We start from the raw sequence: 23,740 nt of genomic DNA on the forward strand, positions 1-23,740 counted from the left end.
GCAAGAGGAGGAAGGAGGAGGAGGAGGAGAAGAGGAAGAAGAGGAGAGGCAGGGAGGGTTGGTCAGCGTCACAGTAAGGTTGCATGTAGTCCCTGTATATAATTTTCTTAACCGTGTCCCTGTGTGTCCCCCCTTACAGCATCAGGGTCCAGGATGAGGGCCCCTAACCTAGCCACGGCGCCCTACCTGCTGACATCCCTCCTGCTGCTGCTCCTGACCGCCAGCACCCTCGTCAGCGCAAGTAAGTAGGATTTATCTGTTGCTGACGCGGCGAGTGGGTTGGTACACGGTTGCTGAGTGACCCCGGAGACCATTTGGGGTACATTCTTCTCTGTCCTTAGCGTTGTTGGACTGGGGAATATTTGGTTGAACTGGGAAATACTCTGAGGTAATATTCGATTGGTAAGTACCTGTGTTGGTCTGCGTAATACGTTCGGGGTGGGAGATAGATTGGTTGGACTGGAAAATATTTGACTGAATTGGGGAATACGCTGAGGTAATAGTCGATTGTTAGTACGTATGTTGGTGTGGGGAATACTTTCGTGGTGGGAGAATACTGCTCTAAGAACTGCAAGTATGGGTATCAGGGTGGGGAATATTGTCATGGTGGGGAATATCTTGTTTGACTGAGGAATTATGCATAAATATACTTGAAGTCGGGTAACACTGTGAGAAAAACTTAAAATACGTGTGTTGGGGCTGGAAATATTACCAGATGGGGAATATCAGATTGGGGAATATTATCAGATGGGGTAGCTGAGTCTGGCTATAATTGTCTGATAAGGGAATACTGTCACATTTGGAAACAAGAGATGGTAAATACTGCATCAGGTCGGGGAATATCTTGGTGTATTGGGCGAGGTATAAATATCACGCGTTTTTTTCTACCATGGGTTTGGGGGGAAATATTGCCAGATTGCGGAGATTGGCTTCCACTAGGTTAGGGTAGGTAATGAAATCCTCCAACAAAGCCTGTGGAGTAGGGTCATAATCCAGCGTACCACTTCCCACCCTCTGTTTACCCCGGGTGTCACAGGGGTTAATGGCGAGGGCATCAAGGAAGTGACCCTCATTAGTCGCACCCCCCAGCCCTCCCCCCCCCCATCCGCACACACACCTCCTGTTCCTCATTTAGTCTCACCACCTCCCATTCCTCATGCCTTCCACATGCCTCATTCTCACACACACACCTCCAGTTCCTCATTTTGTCGCACACCCATCCCTTCCAGACACCCCATCCTCACACACCCATTCCTCATTTAGTCGCACACACATCCGCACCAGATTCTACATTCTCACACACCCATTCCTCATGTAGTCGCACACCCATCCGCACCAGACACCCCATCCTCACACACCTTCCGCTCCTCATATTTCTTCATTATTAGCCCTGGACATAAAGGGACCCGCCTCTCCCCTTCTCCTTCCCGTGTTAAAGAGAATACGTCGCCGCCCTAGGAGTTCATTAGGCGGGCACATCTTCTCCAAGCGAGGTGTAAACTGGTGTGTGTGTGTGTGTGTGTGTGTGTGTGTGTGTGTGTGTGTGTGTGTGTGTGTGTGTGTGTGTGTGTGTGAGACATGATGTTTGACAGAGGGTGTAAGTGTAGGTAAAGTATAAATTGGTGTTAACTCGTGTAGATTGTAAGGTGATAGGTGTTAACTCGTTTCAGTTACAGGTGTGTAGGTGCTAAATTATGTAAATTATATGTAGGTGTTAATTCATGTAGATTATAAGGTGATGCGTGTTAATTGGTATAAGATATATGTGTACAGGTGTTAAATTATGTATATTATAAAGTGACAGGTGTTAAGTCGTGTAAATTAAAAGGTGATGTGTTAATTAGTGTAAGTTTCAGGTGTGCGGGTGTTATGTAAATTATAGTGATAGGCGTTAATCATGTAATTTTTTTATGCAAGGAAGAAGGAACCAAAGGCCAGGAGCTCGTGATACGTGTTAATTTGCCCAAGTTTCACGATGTTAGGTGTTAACTCTCAGGTGTAAAGGAATAGGTCTTGCCTCATATACTTCACGGTTATTCTACGTAGATGCATCATTAAAGGTACTGCGTGTTGGGGGAAGGGTGGGTGTTAAGTCGCCTGTATTGTGTGTTAAGGGAAAGATGGGTGTTTAGTCACTCGCATTGTTTCATTTGCCAGGCTCATAGACACACTGGCAGGCGTGATGAGAGAGAGAGAGAGAGATACAACATCCTTACTTCCTTCTAAGACAGGGGAATTACTTACAAGATTGTCGTATCGTTCCACACTTCCGGAAATATCGGTACTTTCACGCTTCTCATTTCCTTTCACGAGGAATCTCCCTAACACCTCATGCTAGGCGATTTAATTTGCATCTGATGCCTTCCTCTCCTCCCCAAACATTAATTTCCTCTCACGGATCCTTTTTAATTAGACTTGAATTCTCGTCGGTTAAGAAAACTCCCTAACATTTACTCCTAAGCGATTTATTTTGCTTATTATACCTTCCTCTGTCCTCTCCTATGTTGTTTAAATCACTGTAATGTCACCATACTTTGCGTATATATCGTGCAAAGCGATATTAGTCATCCATATCCAAGAATAAATCGCTAAGGAAGAGGTGTTAGGGAGCCCCCCCACCCGACGAAAATACGAATCTAGAGGTGACTGACTGGAGGTAAAGATGAGAAGCTGAGAATAGGCTAGTCAGAATTACAACGCCATTATTATTATTATTATTATTATTATACTGTTTCGTCCTACCTGATGGAATATTCTCGTAGTGAAGGGGTTAATGAGGCAGGTGAGAATATTTGTAAAGGTGAAAATATTGATAAGGTGAGTGAGACTTTTATTTATTTCCTTCTTCCATTCCTTCCTTCCTTCCTTCAGTCCTTTCATTCTTTCTTTCTTCCGTCCTTCCCTCCATCCTTCCTTTCTGTCTTTCTTCCTTCCATCATTCTTCCTTCCTTCTTTCCTTCCTTCCTTCCTTTCTGTCTTTCTTCCCTGCATTTTTCCTTCCATCCATCCATCCATTCATCCATCCTTCATTCATTCATTCGTTCACTCATTTCTATCTTTTTCCCTTCCTTCCTTCCTTCCTCCCTTCCTTACTTACTTAGTGTATATATTTCTTTATTTTTAAGAGAAATGGGAGGAAAGAGGGTGAGGAAGGTGGAGGGAAGAACATAAGTCTAGGGCAGGAGGGAAGGAAGGAGGGGAGATGACAAGGGAAGAAGTGAGAGAGAGAGAGAGAGAGAGAGAGAGAGAGAGAGAGAGGTCTTCTTTTAGGGCGTGCTGAGAGGGGAGGCGGAAGATATGAGGGGAAGGAGAAGGAGTTGTGTGAAGGAGGAAGAAATGGTGAGGAAGGAAAGGGAAGATGAAAGGAAAGGGTGAGGGAGGGAGGAAAGATGAAAGTTAAGTTTAGTGGACAGGATAAGAGAGGAGAGGGAGAGGGAAGAGGAGAAAGAGAGAGAGAGGTAAAACGGCGTAATTGGAGGGTTCAAGAGAAAAAAAGGAAAAAGAGAGGAAAGAGAGGAAGAAAACATAGTGATAATTAATGAGGGGAAAAAAGGAAAACAGGAGTAGAATAAGAGAGATGGGTAAAGATGAGGTAATAAGAGGGAGATGAACGGAAAAAGGTAGGAAGGAAGGAAGGGAGAGAGGAAGGAAGGAAGAAGGAAGGATGTAAGGAAGGAAGAAAGAAAAAGAAGGAAGGAGGAAAGGAGCAAGAAATATGCGAAAAAGAATAACACGTAAAAGGAAGGAAAGACATTGATTTTAGAGATGGCTAAGAATAAAGATACTGAAGGAGAAACGAAATAAAACGAAGGAGGGAAGGGTCGAAGAAGGAAGGAAGGAAGGAAGATGGAAAAATACGTAAAGAAAATGAGAGAATATGAGAGAATCTAAAATATAAGAAGACAGAAGGCTAGTAAAAAGAACTTGAATAATTGTGTGTTTGAGAGAGAGAGAGAGAGAGAGAGAGAGAGAGAGAGAGAGAGAGGAGGAGGAGGAGGAGGAGGAGAATGAAGCGAGTGAGGAAAATATTAAGGAGAAAAATAAGGAACAAGAAAAAAGTAAGAAAATAGTAGCTGAATTTGAGAGAACGAAAGAATAAAGGAAAATGAAAAGCGGAGAAAAAAAGACAAAAGATGAAATACTGTAAAAAAATAGCGTAAGTGTAGGTGGGAGCGAGAAATAATGAGGGGAGGAAGAATTAAGAAAATGTGCAAAAAATTGTGGAATCTGAGACAACAGGTAAATGAAAGAGAGAGAGAGAGAGAGAGAGAGAGAGAGAGAAAGGGGGGGATGAAAAGACCGTAATAAGAGACGTGAGATAATCAGAGGAAAAATGAAAATAAAATGAAGAAGAGAAAGGAAAAAAAAGCAAATTATTAGGCAAGAAAGGAATAAAAGAAACTGCTGAGAAAAAGAGAATTTTATAGAACAGTCGAAAATAGAAAAAGAAAAAGAAAAAGGGAAGATTCGGAATAAAAGATGTTACAATATAAAGACGAAATAAAGCAAGAGAAAAGGAAAACAACAGGGAGATAGTGAGTGAAGGAAGGCTGGAAGGATATAAGAATGAAAGGAAGGAAGGAATGATGGAAGGATATAAGGAAAGGGAGGAAGGAGAGGAGGAAGGAAGGAAGGAATGATGGAAGGATATAAGGAAAGGGAGGAAGGAGGGGAGGAAGGAAGGAAGGTTGGTAGGAAGGAAGGAAGGATAGTTAAAAACGAGAAATTTTGACAGAACACGATAGATTGAAGAGGAGTAGTCGTAATAAGAGAGATAATAATTGTGAGAAAACTGAACGGAAAGCTGAAAATACGGGAAGGAAGAGAGGAAGAAATGATGAGCGACGGAAGGAATGAGGCAACGCTAAAAAAGAGGTGGAATTTGAGAGAACACGTACATAAAAGAGGAGGAGGGAAGGGACGGAATAAGAGAGAGAGAGAGGGAGAGAGAGAGAGAGAGAGAGAGAGAGAGAGAGGTGGCTAAGTATTGATATTGGAGGGAAGCGAAACAAAACAAAAGAGAGGAAGGAAAGGGGGGAAAAACGAGAAGCAGTGAATGAATGACGGTAGGAAGGAACATGAAATGGTGTTAAAAATAGGAGAATTGGTGAGAACAGGAGAATAAAACTTAAAAAAGAGTGGGAGGGTAGCCAGTACGAGAGAGAGAGAGAGAGAGAGAGAGAGAGAGAGGGGAGAAGGGAGCAAGGTATATCGTGGTAGTGGAAGTCGACAGTTTATTGAATTTCTTCGTTGGTGGAAGGTGAGTGATGACGACGGCGGTGTTGAAGAGAGTGGTATTAAGGGGAAATGGAAGGCGGTTGCAAGATGAAGATAGCGCGGGAGGGAGAGGAAAGAGTGAGAGATTAACGTCGGGCCGGAGGAGAGAAGGAGGGAGGGAGGAAAGGGAGAAGGAAAAACTTGGCCGACGAAACCGGAGATTAGTGAAGGTAAAAATGCATCCCGGCGTCGATAAAGTGAGAGGGATTATGATTATACCTGGAGAGGGAAGGAGGGGTGGAGGAGATAAGGAAGAAGACAAGGAGGAATATTAAGAAGGTGTGGAGAGATAAGATGGTGTAAGAAAACAGTGGATAAAGAGAATAGAAAAAGAGGAATGATAAGAGAATTGGGGTAATGCAAGAAAGTGGACAGAGAAAAAGAGGAATGATAAGGATGGGAATATGGCGAGATGGCGAAGCGAAGGAAGAGAATATAGAGATAAGGAGAGATTAGCTGAAGTAGGAAGACATTAGATAAGTAGATAATGAAGAAGAAAAGACGAGATAGCGTAGATAAGAGGAGCATATGGTGAGAGAGCTTAGATAACGAGGAGATAAAGGAAAGTTCAGTCTGAAATAATAACAAGAAGATAAAAATGAAATGTGAAGTAAGGAATTGCTGTCATTATAGTAAAAAGAAAGAAGTACGAATAGATATCAAAACATAATAAAGGAAATAACAGGGATAGAAATACTGGAAATGAGCGAGATTGGAATTGAGCAAGATTGGGTTTGAGCGAGAGAGGAATGGAACAGAATTGGGATTGAGCAAGATTGGAATTAGGCAAGATTGGAATTAAGCAAGATTGGAATTAGGCAGGATTGGAATTGAGGAAGAGTGGAATTAGGCAGGATTGGAATTGAGCAAGATTGGGTAAGCACTGGTATTTTAAGTGATTTTTCCGAGGCTTATCAAAGGCTCTCTCTTGCCTGTAATTGGGCACATTGACCTTCAGTATCAGAGGAGTATTTGGAGGGGTGTCGGGGTATTGATAAACGCAGTGATGATGTATAGGGGTGAGGGAATTCCTGGTGGTTTCCTTCTTCTTCAGGTCGGTACTTAGAGAGAGAGAGAGGGGGGGGGGACAGGCTGTGATAGATACAGATAGACTGACTGATATATTTGGATGACTAGAGGAAGGCCAGGTAAATAGAGAAATGTATAACCTGTACTTTTGATTTTTTTTTTTTCATACATTCTCACTTGATCACCCGCATTTTTTTTTTCTGTACGAATATCCTACATCCTTATCATTAAATATTGAAGTTTAAGACAAGTTGCCCGTATAATAATCCCTTGTCTTCATAGTATTTATATTGCTCTGCCTTCCCTTCACATTCTCCTTCCTGTATCTTTCTGTGCTTTCTCCCTTGCAGTCCTAGCATCATCACCTGCCATACATTCCTTCCTCATAATACTCATTGTCTGTTTAGAGCCGTATCATACTTTCGTACTGTATATTCCTTTAATACATTTACTCACACATTCTTATTTCTCCCATGCTGTACAATTTTACGCCCATATTTTCTCCTTTGTAGCCCTCCCATGCACTTCACCCATGCTCTGTCCCAATATGTCCCTCCCACACATTCCTCCCCAATGTATATATATCTCTCCCATACTTGCACCCTAGCCTGCCTCTCCCATACATTCGTCGTACACCCTCCCTCATTACTTCGCCCACATTCCCATTCTCTCCCCCATGCATTCCGCCCCATACACCATTCCACACCATCTTCCCATCTTCATTCTGCCACGGTCTCACCCCCACCCAGCCTCCCTGTGCAATGCTGAATGGGTGCTGAGAGGGTGGTGAGTGGGTGCTGAGAGGGTGCTGGGTGAGTGCTGAGTGGGTGCTGTGTGAGTGTTGAGTGGGTGCTGAGTGGGTGCTGTGTGAGTGTTGAGTGGGTGCTGATTCGTGCAATTTACATGTAATTGATCCCAATGTCCTCTGTTTACCTTTTACTAATTCGGATGTATTTACATATCATTATTGGTGGGGCGGGGGGAGGGAGGGGTAGAGTGGGGAGAAGGGGTGGAGTAGGGGAAGGGGTGGAATGCGGAGGAGAGAAGAGATGGGAAAGGGGTAGAATGGGAGAGGGGTGGAGAGAAGGGGAAGGGGTAGAGTGGGGAGGAGGGGTGAGATGGGGAAGAAGTAAAGTGGGAGAGGGGCGAAGTAGCGGGGGTAGAGTGGGGGAAGAGGGGAAGGGGAGGGATAGAGTGAGGGAAGAGGCCTAGCAGGGATGAGAGGAGAATTTTAGATGGTGGGATACAATTGGGAAAAGGAAGAAAGAGAGGGATGTGGTTAGGGAAGGAGGGGGAGTGCGAGGGGAGAGAGGAGGAGCATGGTTTGGGGAGGGAATAGAAGAGGAGGTTTTGGCTGGGGGAAGATGAGAAGAAATTTTGATAGGAGGAAAGGTAGTGGTGGGGAAAGACGGAAGGATGAGGGAGGGGAAGGAAGGGGAGAGAGAGAGAGAGAGAGAGAGAGAGAGAGAGAGAGAGAACACCTAGATTGGGGTAAGAGGGGAATGAGGAAGGCATTTAGTTAGGGAAGGATTAGGTAGGGAGAGTGAGAGAATTGAATCTGTGAGGAGGGGGAGGAGTGAGGAGGCGCTTAATTTGAGAGAGAGAGAGAGAGAGAGAGAGAGAGAGAGAGAGAGAGAGATGACTAGCTGGATATAAATGGGTAAAGCAAGTGGGTAGGTGGGTAAGGGAATGTGAAGGGCTGGCGCTGGAATAGTGGGTAGGTGGGAGTGGGTGAAGATAGAGAAGTAAAGAAAGATAAGAGGATAGCTCTTGAACGGGTGGGTATAGTAGATAAATATAAATAGATAAAACAGCTAAGTAGATGGATCAGGTAGGGTGAGGGAATGGGGTGGAATGCGTAGGTGGGTAGGTGGAGGAGATAAGTGGATAGGTGTGGAATGCATAGGTGGATGAGGATAGTGAGTATAGGTAAGAAAAACATCTAAATATGAGGAAAAGGTAGGGTGAGAAGGTGGATGTGGACTTCTCAGGTGGATAAGTGGATGAGGATAGTGTGGATGCGTATGGGTGATCTTTAACTACGTGAATGGAGAGACAGAACTATGCCCAGCCTCGTTACCTTCCAACTGGGCAATTGGAGCATTGAAATGTGGAGAGCAGCAGTGTAAGTGAGGAGCGAGAGAGGGAGGCACTGTTAGCGAGGTTGTAGTAACGTGATATGAGAGAGAGAGAGAGAGAGAGAGAGAGAGAGAGAGGGGTAGTGAAAGCAGGTTTAATGACTAATATAGATGAGCGACAGAGGAGATAGATAGATAGGTAGATTGTGTGTGTGTGTGTGTGTGTGTGTGTGTGTGTGTGTGTGAGAGAGAGAGAGAGAGAGAGCAAGTTTAATGGCAATTAGTAATTTAGATGAGCGACAGAGGAGATAGATATATAGATAGATAGGTAGATAGATAGATGGATTAAATGAGAGAGAGAGAGAGAGAGAGAGGGCAATCATGGCGTTAATATCATTGTCGCAGGGGGTACTAGGGCTGCTTCAGGTCTCCCTCTATATATTCCCACCCCGGTAATTACAGGTGTTAATCAGGGCTGCGATCTGACCTGCCATTCCCCTCCAGGTAAAGAGAGGAAAGTGGGGAGGAAAAGGGAAGGTAAATTGGGGAGACTGGGGAGGAAACTAGGGAGGCAGAATTGAATAGGGGAGGTAGAGTCAGAAGATGAGAGAGAGAGAGAGAGAGAGAGAGAGAAAGAAAGTAACATGCAGGCAGAAAGTAAGGAAGGCGGAGGTGAGTAGGGAAGGTAGGTAGGACATATTAACCCCAGTCAATTATATTTCTTTTGTGATTCTTAGCCCATCGTGTTTTTCTCTTTATTTTTCGTCATTCTAGTTTTCTCTAAAGTTTTGTTCATTCTGTTTCAGTCTATATCTTGTTCATCCTATCTTCCGGAAGGCCTATACTCCGTTTTTTTTTATTGAGGCGAAGATGCACTTGACAGGTTGATGATGATTGGCTGAATGCAACATATCCAAAAATTACTTACTAGCCCAAACTTCCCCCTCAGATATTTGTTGTCAGTTAATAATGCTAGATTATGAAGTAATGCTGCATTCAGCCAATAATCACCAATCTGTCAAGTGCATCTTCGCCTCGATAAAAAAAACTGAGTATAGTCCATCCTATTTCACTGTATAACCCTGTTCATCCTGTTTGTGTTCCGGTATATGCTCCTCGTTGGTCCTATACATGCTACATCCTTGTCCATCCTCTTTTAACCCATGTCCTTGTCCATCCTGTTTCAACTCATATCCTTGTCCATCCTATTTCAACCCATATCCTTGTCCGTCCTATTGCAACCCATATCCTTGTCCATCCTGTTTCAGCCCATGTCCTTGTCCATCCTGTTTCAACCCATATCCTTGTCCATCCTGTTTCAACCCATATCCTTGTCCATCCTGTTTCAACTCATATCCTTGTCCATCCTCTTTCAACCCATATCCTTGTCCATCCTACCTCAACCCATATCCTTGTCCATCCTACCTCAACCCATATCCTTGTCCATCCTATTTCAACTCTATCCTTGTCCATCCTATTTCAACCCATATCTTTGTCCATCCTATTGTCCATCCTATTTCAACCCATATCCTTGTCCATCCTATTTCAACCCATATCCTTGTCCATCCTATTTCAACCCATATCCTTGTCCATCCTATTTCAGCCCATATCCTTGTCCATCCTATTTCAGCCCATATCCTTGTCCATCCTGTTGCAGTCCAGGTCCTTGTCCATCCTATTTCAACCCATATCCTTGTCCGTCCTATTTCAACCCATATCCTTGTCCATCCTCAGTGTATCCTACTACACATTGAGTCCTAGTCCATCCTATCCCCTGTGTATCCTTGTTCATCCTGATCGCTCGTCCACCGCCTCCGTCCGTGGCCAGAGCTGCCCTTCAAGTTATTAACAGTAATTGGGCATCGTGTGGAATTGGGTCATTAAGGAGGAAGCCATTACCTGGGAGCAATTAGCAAGGTGAGGTAGTTACCTTGGTTTGCCTGTTACGTAGTCGTGGGGTTGGTTGTGTGGTTGTGATTGTTGGTTAATGTGTGGTTGTAGGGTGTCGCCAGAGTAGTATGGGATGATTTAGGTCTGCCTGGCCTTTGATGATGATGATAATAATAATAATAATAATAATAATAATAGGGTTGATGATGGTGATGATGATGATAATAATAATAATAATAATCATATGGTGATGATGATGATGATGACGATGATAATAATAGTAATAATATCGGTAATAATAATACAGTGATTAATGATAATAATAATAATAATAATAATAATAATAATAATAATAATAACCACTCCAATGATCTAACTGTCCTTCTCCCAACCACCCCACTCTCACGCACCCTCCCTCATGCACCGCCACCCAACCTTCTCTCTCCCTCCTGTTCCTTTTCTGCACCTCATCTACCCAATCGCCTTCCTGTCATACATTCATTCTTGGTCCACTTCTTCTCACAGCCACCCCACTCTCGCCCCTCCTCCCATACACGCTCCTCCCTGTCCCCCCGTCGCGTTCTTGATATCCATCTCGCATTTACAGCTGTCTTACTGGTTCTCTTAGTCTCTTCTTTAAAACACCCTGATGTCAAATACTGCTCAGTCTTCTAATAACAACCAGCCGCTCATACTCACTCTTCTTCTCCCTCTTCTACTTCCATCACACTTTCACACACACACACTCATCCACTCCCACTTCTTGTATTTCGATCTCTGCCTTTCACTCTCATCCTCGACCTTCCCCTCCTGCTAACCACACACCCTCCCTCACCTTGGTAAAATCAGCAGCAGCATCGGTCTTAAGGGGATGGAACTCAAAAGAGGAGGTTCGGAAAGAGCATTTAATCCCACGTAAAGAGGATCGAGTGGCGAGGGAGAGAGGGATTCACTATCACCTCCCTGACTACCTGAGAGGATTCACCTGTTTGGTTAGGGTTTTCTTTTACCTGTGGGAGGGTTGCTGGGTTGTTAATAATGTGTGTGTTTATTTTGGGGGGTGTTTGAGATTATGGTGGGAATGGGTGTTTCGTGGGGGTGGGATGGGGGAGGTGGTGATGTGATCTGGGGGTAATTGCGTGTGTGTGTGTGTGTGATTCTTTTTTTGTCAGAGTCTCTCATGGGTCGTCATACTTGTGTTTGTGTGCGTTTGTTTATCTATGTTTCTGTCTGTTTCGGGTCTGTGTGCATTTCTTTGCGTGTGCATGTGTTTCGCTGTATTCTTTTCCTCATAAAATTTTCTTCTTTCCTTTTTCCTCCTTTCCTTTCCCATTTCGTCCATTATTTTCCTCTTTCTTTCTCTCTCTCTCTCTCTCTCTCTCTCTCTCTCTCTCTCTCTCTCTCTCTCTCTCTCTCTCTCTCTCTCATTAGCTCAGGTGAGGTATATATGAAGTAATTAGGTCTTTTTTAAATGCCACTACAGTATTTCGATTTAATTATGCCAATGTGCAGTAAGAGGATTGAGAGAGAGAGAGAGAGAGAGAGAGAGAGAGAGAGAGAGAGAGAGAGAGAGAGAGAGAGAGAGAGAGAGAGAGAGAGAGAGAGAGAGAGAATCGCGAGTTGGTCTATCTATCTATCTATTGCCAGACGCCTCAATCCCGTTTGGGGTGGCCACAAACAAATCGCCTCCAAGTCGCCCTGTCCCCCGCCATTTCACTGCCCTGCTCCCAACTCACACCCCCCTCTCTCATATACCTCTCCACCCCATCTCTCCATCTCATTCTCGGCCTCCCCCTCCCTCTTCCCCCCTCCACCTCACTCACATACACTCTCTTCGTCAGTTAGTGAATGCAGTAAAAAAGATTGACGTGAATAAAGAGGATTGTGACAGTGTGTGTGTGTGTGTGTGTGTGTGTGTGTGTGTGTGTGTGTGTGTGTGTGTGTGTGAGAGAGAGAGAGAGAGAGAGAGAGAGAGAGAGAGAGAGAACAATAACAACAAACGCAAAAACAGTAATAATAACAGTGTCACACACACACACACACACACACACACACACACACACACACACACACACACACACACACACACACACACACACACACACACACACACACACACACACACACACACACACACATCAGCAATAACACCAACAAAAACAAGCAGGTAAAGCAGAAACAACAAGTACAAGAGCCTTAATAACAAGTCAATAACAAAAACACCTCCACCAGCAACAAGAACAACTAGAAATAATAATAATAATAATAAAAATAATAAAATAGGGAGAAGAAGAAGGATGATGATGGTAATTGATGATGATGATGATGATGATGATTGATAATATAATAATAATAATAATAATAATAATAATAATAATTGAAGAACGACAACAACAGTATTAATCCTCATAAACCGTGCTAAAAATATCTGTCACATACGGGCAATAGGTACAGCCTACTAATCACCTGTTCATTAGTGAGGGCCTAATTACCGCTCGTGTCATTGTGTCATTTCCTGCCTCCTTAATTACTTCCATTATATCTTGCAAGTTGGGTGGATTAAAATCTATATCAATAAAAAACTCAGTTCATTTTTATTCTTTACAAGCGTTCCAAAATCGAGTTGTGTCTTTGAAATATAATCAGATTGAAAGAGTTCTTATTTAAAACACCAATGATGGTATTTTCGTGTGGTTAGGAAGCGTACCAACACCTCTTCCTTACCGGTTTATTCCTGATTATGCTCCATTACCATATTCACATGTTTGGTTTAGGAAGTGTATTAACATCTCTTCCTTACCGATTTATTCCTGATTCTGCCCCGCTGCTATATTCTTGTGTTTGGTTTAGGAAGCGTACTAACACTTCTTCCCTGCCGGTTTATTCCTGATTATGCTCCATTGCCATATTCATATGTTTGGTTTAGGATGCGTACTAACACCTCTTCCTTACCGGTTTATTCCTGATTCTGCTCCGTTACTATATTCGTATGTGCTATTCATGCAGTCATTGTCGACATGAAAATGATATACAAGACTAAAGAGTATTAATGAGTAGTATAGAAAATAAATCGCTAAAGAATAAGTGCTGGGGAGGCCCCCCACCCCCAAAAGAGAGGGTATTAATAGGCACTGTGGAAATTAAATCGCTAAAGAAGAAGTACTAGGGAGCCATAAAAGAGAGTATTAATAGGTAATGTGCAAAATAAATCACCGAGGAATAGGTGTTAGGGAGACTCCATACCTGATGAAAATACAGGTTTATATCAAATGGAAGCCTTCGAGTTAGGAAAATATCTTGACCTAAAACTATTATTCTTGCGATATTAATTTCTTGACGTCTTTGGAAATTTGGATATATTATAGATAAAAAATTGTGGTGTATCAGAAAAAAGAATTGTTAACCCGTTCACTAAAATCACATGGTATATATATTAAACTTTTTTTTCTTTCACTCTTGTTTTAAGTTACCGGACACACACGAACGTCCTCCTCACCAGACCTACTCACACAAATCACACACACACACACACACACACACACACACACACACACACACACACACACACACACACACACACACACACACACACACACACCGAAATCTAGCCAGGCAGCTCCCCCTCCCGTGCGTGCGAGCGAAGGACCCCGCCGCGGACTAGGGCAGTGGTCAGTAATATAGCTTTAAGCCAGACACACATGTCACGGAGAGGAAAGGAAGAGAAAAACAAAGAGAGGAACGGAAAGGAGGGGAAGATAAGAACAGGAAAAAAGGAAAGGAAGGGAAGGGAAGGGAGGGAGGAAAGGACAGGAAAGAAAGGAAGGGACAGGAATGGAAAGGAAAGGAAAGGAAAGGAAAGGAAAGGAGAGGAGAGGAGACGAAAGGAAACTAAGGGAGATACGGGAGAGAAGAAAGGAAAGGAAACGAAAGGAAGGGAAGGGAAGGGAAAGGAAAGGAAATGACAGGACAGGAAAAGTAGGAAAAGGAAAGAAAAGGAATGCAAGCAGCAAGAACAAGAGAGAACCGGGCAGCTCCTCCTCCTCCTCCTCCTGTGCGTGCGAGTGAAGGAGCCCGCCTGAGACTGGGACATTGGTCAATAATGTGGCTTTAACTTTGCAGGGGCGCCAATATCCCGGGTGTGGGTCCTGAGAGAGAGAGAGAGAGAGAGAGGGGGGGGGGAATGCTGAGAAACAAATAGAGAGGAAGAGAGACAATAGAAACGAAGGAAAGGAGAGAGAAATAAGAAAGAGTAGGAAGGAAGGTGTGTGTGGGAGAAAAGGAGAGAAGAAAAAGAAAAAGAAGGGAGAAATGGAGAGGCAAAAAGAGAGAGAAAATAGACTGAAGGAATTAGAAGCTGGAGAGAAAGAAGAGATGGGGAAAGAAAAAGAGAGGAAGAAGAGAGGAGGGAGGGAGACGAGACAGAAGGAAACATATGAGACAATATTCCTCCTGTCTTGTCATTCTCTCTCTCTCTCTCTCTCTCTCTCTCTCTCTCTCTCTCTCTCATTTTTCTTTCATTCCCTTTCCTTCAGCTGTTAATCTCTCTTTTATCTGTCCTTTTTATTCTTCTTTCACTCTGTCTTTATCACTCCATCCTTCTCATTCCTCTTCTCCCTTCCTTCCTTCCTTCCTTCCTCCCTTCCTTCTTTCCTTCCTTCCCTCCCTCCCTCCTTCCTTCTTTCCTTCCTTCCTCCCTTCTTCCCTCCTTCCTTCCTTCCTGTTTACCTCCCTACCTTCCTCTCACCCCTCCCTATTGTGGTGGTGGTGGGGGTATTGTAAGGGCAATAAAGGGAGGTAGTGAGGTTGACTTGGGTGATATATGAGGGAGGGGAGTGGGAAGGGGAGAGATGGAGGGGGAGAGGGGAGGGAAGGGGAGAGGGATAAAATGAAATGGCCGTGAAAAAGAGGGGTTAAGAGAGAGAGAGAGAGAGAGAGAGAGAGAGAGAGAGAGAGAGAGAGAGAGAGAGTAAAATAAAAATATGAATGAAGAACAAAATGAAGATACACAATAAGAATAAAAAATAAACTAATAATGGAATAAAGGAAAGAAAAGAGGAAGAGAGAGAATAAAGGAGAGAAAAGAGGTGTTTTTAAAGTAAGGAGGAGAGTAGGAAAAGGAAGGAGAATAACTGAGGGATAGATTAAGAAGGAAGGAATGGGAATATGAAGAAAAAGGCTTGAAAAAGAAGGATATTTGATGGATGTGAAGTCAGAGATGTGAAAGATAGAAAAGAAAAGGAACGGGAAGGGAAGGGAAGGGAAGGGAATGAAGGAAGGGAAGGGAAAGGAAAGGAAGGGATGGGAAAGGGAGGAAGGGAAGGAAAAAGAAGAAGGGAAAAGAAAGGAGGGACAGAAAGGAAAGAAAGGGAAAGGAAGGAAAAGAAGGGAAAGAAAGGTTGTAAATGAAAAGGAGTGAAGGTAAGCATGTGAAATACAATAATTGAAAGTAGAAGGTGGACATTAAAGAGAAGGAAAGGTAAATGTTAGATGAAAAGAAGGGAGAAATAGGGAAAGGTAGACTAACAAGACAATTACAAGGGAGAATAAAGGAAGGGAAAGGGAAGCGGGGAGTATTGAGGGAGGGAAGGGAGAAGAATGGAGAATAATAGGGAAAAAAATATGGAAAAAAAATTGAGGTGAATGGAGAATGAAAAGGGACGAGGGAGACAAAAGGCGCGTGGAGAGAGAGAGAGAGAGAGAGAGAGAGAGAGAGAGAGAGAGAGCGAGAGAGAGAGAGAGAATATTGAGAAAAAGGAAGGGGATGTATGGAAGAGAAAAAAAGGAAGGAACTAGGACGAACAGAGAAGAGAGGGGGGAAGGATGGAGGGAAGAGGGGGAAGATGAAAGGGAAGGAGAGATAGAAGGGAGAAAGAGAAGAGGAGGAGGAAAAGGAAAGGAGGAGGGAGGCAAACACAAGGTAGAGGGGGAGGGGAGGAAGAAAATGTAGAAGAGACGAAGTACACACTAGAGAGAGAGAGAGAGAGAGAGGGGGGGGGAAGAGGAAGACAAAAGAGGAAGACAGAAAACTCAACTGGATGGGGAGGAGGAAGGGAGGAGGAGGAGGATTACGTTAGGTGATTAACTGGTAATGGAAAGAGAAGAGGAGGGATTAGAGAGAGAGAGAGAGAGAGAGAGAGAGAGAGAGAGAGAGAGAGAGAGAGACTGATTTCGAATTCTGATGCATCGAGGTTTGAAAGTGGGGAAGACAATCACTTGGCGTGAGAGAGAGAGAGAGAGAGAGAGAGAAAATAAAGCTAGGGAATATGCGTAGGGATGGAGGGATCAGGAGAGGATCACCTCACTTTTGTCAGAGGAAGGGGGAGAAAGTGAGAGAGGCGGAGGGAAAAAAGTGAGAGAATGTGAGAGAGGTAGAGGAAGTGATGGATGTGAGAGGCACGGGAGGGAAAGTGAGAGAGAGAGGAAAATAGAAAGTGAGAGAGAGGTAGAGAAAATGGTAGAATGTGAGAAAGGACATTTGAAAGGAGGTGGAGGGAAGAGTTGGGAGAATGTGAGAAGCAGAGATAGTTTTAATGTGAAAGAGTCACATACGGAGAAGGGAATGAAATTGAGAGATAGAGAAAGAGAGCGAGAAGAGGAGTAGAGACAGTAGAAAAAGAGAGAGAGAGAGAGAGAGAGAGAGAGAGAGAGAGAGAGAGAGAGACGGTGGGTGAGAGGAGAGAAGGAAGAGGTTGAGAAATGTGGAGGAAGAAATGAGATAAAAGTGAGAGATGCAGAAAAGTGAGAGAGAGGGAAAAGAGGAAGACTAATAAGAAAGTGAGACACGCGATTTGAGAGAGAAAATATTGGAAAAAAATGAGATTGGAGATGAAGTGGTAATGAGAGAGGGAGGAGAAAATGAGAGAGAGAGAGAGAGAGAGAGAGAGAGGAGGGGGGAATATGAGAAAACTTAACAACCGAAGGAAACTTAGTAAATCGAAAGTAAAGGGAGAGAGAGAGAGAGAGAGAGAGAGAGAGAGAGAGAGAGAGTTTTAAAAAGCCAATTAAGCACAAAACCCAAAGAATGAATACCCCTCCAGTCTTCCTCCCCTGATACCACTCGACTGAGAAAAAAATAAAAAATAAATAAATACACAAACAGCCACGGTAAACATCCTTCCCCAGTGATATCTTGAGAGAGAGAGAGAGAGAGAGAGAGAGAGAGAGAGAGAGAGAGAGAGAGAGAAAATAATAATAATAATTTTTTTTATCATATTTCTTTTCCGAGATACGTCTGAATTTAATTGTGTGACGTATGTAAACTTAATTGTTTTTTATAGAATTTCATTTCTCTCTCTCTCTCTCTCTCTCTCTCTCTCTCTCTCTCTCTCTCTCTCACAGCAAACCATTAACCACATCAACCAACACCTCAAGTCATCACCGCCTGGTTTTTTGCTCCTTAATTAGTGTACTTGGGTTTTCGTTGGCTTTCTCCTCCTCCTCCTCCTCCTCCTCCTCCTCCTCCTCATTTCCCTCCTCTTCCTCTTCCTCCTACTGTCCCTCTCCTTTTCCCTCCACCTCCTCTTCTTCGTCCTCACTCACCCTTTCCTTTTCCCTTCTCTTCCTCTTCCCCTCCTTCATTCTCCCTAACCTTTTCCTTCTTCTTCCCCTCCTCTTCTTCTTCCCCTCCCACTCTCTCCTCTTCCTCTTCCCCTTCCATTGTCCCTCTCCTTTTCCCTTCTCTTCCTCTTCCCCTCATACTCTTCCTCTCCTTTTCCCTCCTTTTCCTCTTCCTCTCCGGTGCCTTCCTCTTGTTTACCTTTAATTTTCTCTCCCTTGGCAGGTAAGCGCCCAAGTGTGCTAGTTATAAAGAGTCTCAGCCAATTTCTTTGCGATCAATAAGTGTAATCAGTGAATAATAAGAAAATAATAAGTGTAAATAAATCAGCATTTATTTCTCATGTTAAGTCATAGTGTTTCGTTAAATTTCATGCTGTAGTTCTTTCACCTTAACTTGGCTCAAATTTTCGTTCCTTTGTAGCATGTTTCGCGTCCCTCAGTGGCAGAAAATAAATGCTGCTGCTCTGCCTCCTTCCTGTAGCACTTCTTCGTGACTAGCACCAAATTCTAGTGTTAGTCTTTTTCCACAGCTTAGCGTTCAGGGGTGAGAGGTGGCAATTCTGGGCCAAGTTAGGATAAAAGGAGTATAGTTTGGTAGGTGTAAGAAGAAGGAAGGTATACACAAGGAATCTTACGGAATCTTACACACAGCCGAAGCTTAAGAAGGTCTGTGAATAAGGATCTGGGAGTTAGTTGGCTTCTCCCCTCCTTCCCCCCTACCCCCTTGCCTGCCCCTCCTTTCCCGTTCCCCCTCCTCTTTCCTTCCTTCCCCTTCCCCCTCTTCCGCATTCATGATACCAGTTAAAGCCTCTCTCCACAACCGTATTTTCTTTCCCCCTTCCCCTACCCCTTCCCTCTCTCCCTACCCCTTCCTCCCTCCCCCCTTCCTCCTCCTCCTTTCCCCCATCCCCCTTCCTCCCTCCTCCACCGTCTTCAAGATGCCAGTTAACCCTTCCACCACAACCGTACTTTCCTTGTCTTTCTTACGGACGATTTTATTCATCTTAACTCTTCTTCACGATGAGGCAAAGTTAACCCTCTCACCACCACGATTGTGACTTTGAATTTGTGCATCCTATTGCTGCCGCTTTTACTTAAAGATAAGACTGAGGGGATTAATATGCAGGTCTCAAAAATTAACCGGTAAGGAAGAGGTGTTTGCATGCTTCCTAACAGCACGAACATACTTCCCTTAGAGCTGTCGATGTGATGGGTAAGAGTGTATGTATGTATGTAGGCTGCGGGAGATAGGGATGTGCATGTTGAGTATGGAAGTAAGGTAAAGTGATCTTGCAATGAGAGTGTATTGCTGCATGACGTGAGATGTTGATGTGACTATGAGTGTGGAAGTAGGTAAAAGTGATCCCTGCATGACACCGTACTGCATGACCTGTGAAGAGTTAAGATGTTGATGTCTGTGATAAGAAAGTGTGAAAGGAGGTTAAAGAGAGCCTTGCATGACAGTGTGTTGGTGCATGACTGGAGATTAAGACGTCAAGGATTAGAGATAGAGATATGAGGACAGATAACACGTAATGAGTTAGGTGCATGACACTGCGCTGATGAGAGAGAGAGAGAGAGAGAGAGAGAGAGGTTGCGTTATGCCCTAAGTATGCAGTGGTTCTCTGGGCTTGTGTCTTGGTTCTCTGCACTTCCTTATCTTATCTCAGTTCGGGTTATCAGTGACCCGCTTATTGCCGTCCTCTCACTACCCGGTTTAGAGGGTACTGTATTCCTCCAGCCTAACGCCACACACATTCTCTCTCTCTCTCTCTCTCTCTCTCTCTCTCTCTCTCTCTCTCTCTCTCTCTCTCTCAATAAAGTCCGGACACTAGCAATCTCAGCCGCTTTACGTGACAGTGTTAGGGCGAGATAGTGGACCATTCCGCAGATTACCAGCGATAGTCCGACACGAGGCACGGGCGAGGGGTGACCATGAAAATGATTAAATGTACAAGCGACACGACGAAAAACACACACACACACACACACACACACACACACACACACACACACACACACACACACACACACACACACACACCGAGAAAGGGGATCGGGTGTAGGGGAGGGAAGGGAGAGGATATTGTTGGTGGTAGGGGAGGGAAGGCATGGGGAAGGTAATGGGGTGTGGGTAGGGAGGGGGGGAATTGATGGGATGTTAGGGGAAGGAAAGTCGGTGTAGCGGGAGGGGGAGGAAGGGGGAGTTGATGGGAGGGAAGGGATGCTGTGGAGAGGGAGGGGTAACTGTTTGGAAGGAAGACTGGGGTATGGGTAGGGGAAATGACGATAGGGAGGGGGATTTGGTGGGGTAGTGGAGGGGGGAAAGGGAGGGGTATGGGTAGGGAAGTGAGGGGACGGGGAGAGGGGAAAGAGGGTAGGGGATGTGTACTGTTGTTGTGTGTTTAAAAAGAGTTAAGAGTGAGGGAAATTGAGTTTGTGAGGGGAATTGATGAGAATTGGAGAGAGAGAGAGAGAGAGAGAGAGAGAGAGGAGGGAGAGTAAGGAAAGAGGCTGAGTATTGCAAATGTGGTATAGAAGAAAGAAAGGTGGAAAGGAGGGAAAGAGGAAAGGGAAGGAGAAGTGGAGGGAGAGAGAGAGAGGTGAGGAGGGGAATGAGGAGGTGGAATGGAGACTTAGAAGAGAGAGAGAGAGAGAGAGAGGGAGAGGTGGAAAGGGAGGAGGGGAGAGAGGTTGTAGAGAATGTGTCGTAGAAGGGAACGGAAAAATTAATGGGAGAATAGGAAGTGAGAGAGAGAGAGAGAGAGAGAGAGAGAGGAGGAAGTGGAGGGAAAGTGGAGGAGTGTGTGGAGGGGAAAAGGAGGGTGATGTAAGTGCTTCTGGAACTGACCGAGAGAGGTAGGGAGAGAAAAAAGAGAGGAGATGAGAGGAGGGGAGAGAAAGAGAGGTTGGGCCATCGGTTAAAGGGAGAGAGAGAGAGAGAGAGAGAGAGAGAGAGAGAGAGAGAGAGAGAGAGGCTGGTGCTATCAGGTGTCTCTCACATATAAATTGGTGTTGGGTGACAGCAGCTGGTGGAGGTTTGGTGGCGATGGTGGAGGTAATGGTGGTGGTGGTGGTGATGATGATGGTGTTGATGATGGTAGTAGGGGTGATATAGATGGGGTTGGTGGTAGTAATGGAAATGATGATGATGATGATGATGTAGAAATAGAGAGAACGGTAGAAATAAAGCCAGTGGTGATGGAAAAAATGATGGTGATGATGATGGAGGCTGTGATGTAAATGAATATGATGATGATGACGATGGTGCTAATGATGGATGATGATGAAGGATTGGGTGATGATAATAGTGTAGGTTGTAATAATGAGGGCGGCAGAAGTTTTTGCAGGGGTGATGGAGATGATCTGGAAATGATGGAGATAATGTTGGAGGTGACAGAAGAAAATAAATAAATCAGTAGGTAAATAAAATTGGACATGAGTATACTGTAATTGTTGATGCTTCACATATTAACATCTTATCAACCTGTGCCATTGAAGTCTGGAATGATGAGGTAATAGAGATAAGACCATTACTTGCTGATTACTCCCTGTGTGTGTGTGTGTGTGTGTGTGTGTGTGTGTGTGTGTGTGTGTGTGTGTGTGTGTGTGTGTGTGTGTGTGTGTGCGCGTGTGTGCGCCAGTTTTACCACACAGGCTCATCAAATCTCACTGACATTTGCTTGCTTCGTGCTCTGGATGCGATAGGTGGGGGGTGACCACACACACACACACACACACACACACACACACACACACACACACACACACACACACACACACACACACACACACACACACACACCATCGTTTCCCCCACCTCCCCCCCATCTTCCACTTACATTCCTTCCACTTGGTCGTTTCTCCTCTTGCATCTTCCTCTTAGACATTCTCCTTGTCTTCTTTTCTTTTTTTACCTCTTCCTTCCTCTTCCTCTTCTCCTTTTCTCTTTTTCAGCCTTTTCCATCCATTTCTCATCCTCCCTCATGTCTTCTCATCTTCTTAGTCTTCCCTCTTCTTTGTCCTCTTCTCGCCCTAGTACTTCCCCTTTCTTCAGCCTCTTCCTTTATATTTTTCCTCTAATACGTGCTTTCGTCGTCTTCTCATCACTCTTGTCCACCTCCATCCTTTCCGTTCCCTGTTCCAGTGTCTCATGCTTTCATCATTCTCATCCTTCCTCTCTCTTCCAGCCTTCTCCTCCTTCCTTTTCTTCACCCTTCCTACTCTACCTCTTCTCTCTCCCTTTCTTCCTTTTCTCTCCTCCTTTTCCTCTTCCCCTATTTCTCTCCTTATCCTCTTCTTTCCTCAAACTTCTCTCTGGTGTTTCTTCCTTCCTCTTCCCTCATCATCATTCTCTTCTGTCGTCCTCCCTCATTCTCTCTCCTTCTCTCCTCATTCTCTTCCTTCTTCCGTCTTTCCTTCTTCCTTCCCATCCTCCTTCCTTCCGCACCCTCTTCCTTGTCCCTTTATTTTGTATGTTTTTGTTTCTCTGTGTTGATTTAATCCGTTCTTTACGCTCTCACCAAACAGTGTGTGTGTGTGTGTGTGTGTGTGTGTGTGTGTGTGTGTGTGTGTGTGTGTGTGTGTGTGTCCCCTTGACGTATACAACGCTAATTTTCTCACTCCTCCATCTCCACTTACCGCTATTACGCCCCGCTTTAATTAAGGCTGCTTAGCGTTCATTGTCCCCCCCTTCTCTCTCTCTCTCTCTCTCACACACACACACACACACACACACACACACACACACACACACACACACACACACACACACACACACACACACACACACACACACACACACACACACACACACCACGGCAACTGGGTTTTGTCGGGGTGAAATTTTTGTGTTGGTGGGGTGACAACAGGGGAGGTAGGGGTGGGGGGGAGGATTTTGGGGGAGTAATATGGGGTGAAGATGAGAGAGAGAGAGAGAGAGACTAAGGTAGGTAGACTGTTTTTATCTACGGCTAAAATTACCTTCTCTCCATCTTCAGTGCCGAGTTGTGCAATAAGATTAACACTAGAAGTTGGTGCTAGTCACGAGTAAGTGCTTTGTAAAGGATCTAGAACGTAACAAATCTTTCTACCAATGAGCGACGTGAAGTAAGCCGCAAAAGTAAGAAAATCTGGGCCAGGTAAAGGTGAAAGTATTATAGTTATGGGGTTGGGCGTCGAAGCTACGGTATACATATTGTCTTTCTTACACTGATGCCGACAATCTGGTCCTGACAATATTGCTGACTCTGCTGACCACATTGTTTGATGCTGGTATGAGTGTGGGGGCGATGGTGTCAGGTGGTGGCAGCTGAGAATGTTGGCAGGAATTGGTGTTGGTAATGCTGGTTCTTAATGCCACTGCCACCAGATACTGTTTTGGTTTTAATAAAGGAGTGGTATGGCTCGGTGTTGGTACAAAGGAGTACAAAGCACAAAGGAGTACAAAGGGCAGCAAACAGTAACTGGCCTAGTGGTCCTTTTGTGAATGTTTGTTACAGGGAATACTGTACCTAATTCTAGTAGTAGGAGATAAAGGGTGAAGGAGAGAGAGAGAGAGAGAGAGAGAGTAGGACTAGAAGAAAAATACATAGATAAAACTAACAACATTAAGACCTACCCACGTACAGTATATGAGAAACGGGTAGAAAGAGGCATTTAGATTATTGACAAAGTCAGAAATAGGTGTTGATCTTAGTAATTCTTCGAGTTACTTAAAAGGAATTTAGATATTAATTAAGACAATGTTATTTGCTTAGTGTGTACTGTAGACTCTTGTATATAGAAGTTAAAAATTTCACTAAGATGGCATTTTAATCGTGTTTATTTTTGCTTCGTCCAGATGTTTCTACTCACCTTAGGAAACATCTCTTGTTCTGAAGGGGTTAATGACTTTACCTGTTCCCTCC

At 44.2% G+C, this 23,740-nt stretch overlaps 1 protein-coding gene across 1 annotated transcript in view; it reads left to right on the forward strand.

Moving 5' to 3' along the window:
* Positions 1-172: 172 nt before the first annotated feature.
* The window catches only part of Lar (tyrosine-protein phosphatase Lar), a 608,447-nt gene continuing 584,879 nt past the window's right edge, over positions 173-23,740 (forward strand). Inside the window, exon 1 of the mRNA XM_080270406.1 lies at positions 173-241. The gene's annotated coding sequence lies outside the window, so the exon portion shown is untranslated. The remainder of the gene's footprint in view (positions 242-23,740) is intronic.

This window comes from Coenobita brevimanus, chromosome 5 (genome assembly GCF_032717465.1).
Source record: "Coenobita brevimanus isolate Jiangsu-jjx chromosome 5, ASM3271746v2, whole genome shotgun sequence".
NCBI classification, from domain to species: domain Eukaryota; kingdom Metazoa; phylum Arthropoda; class Malacostraca; order Decapoda; family Coenobitidae; genus Coenobita; species Coenobita brevimanus.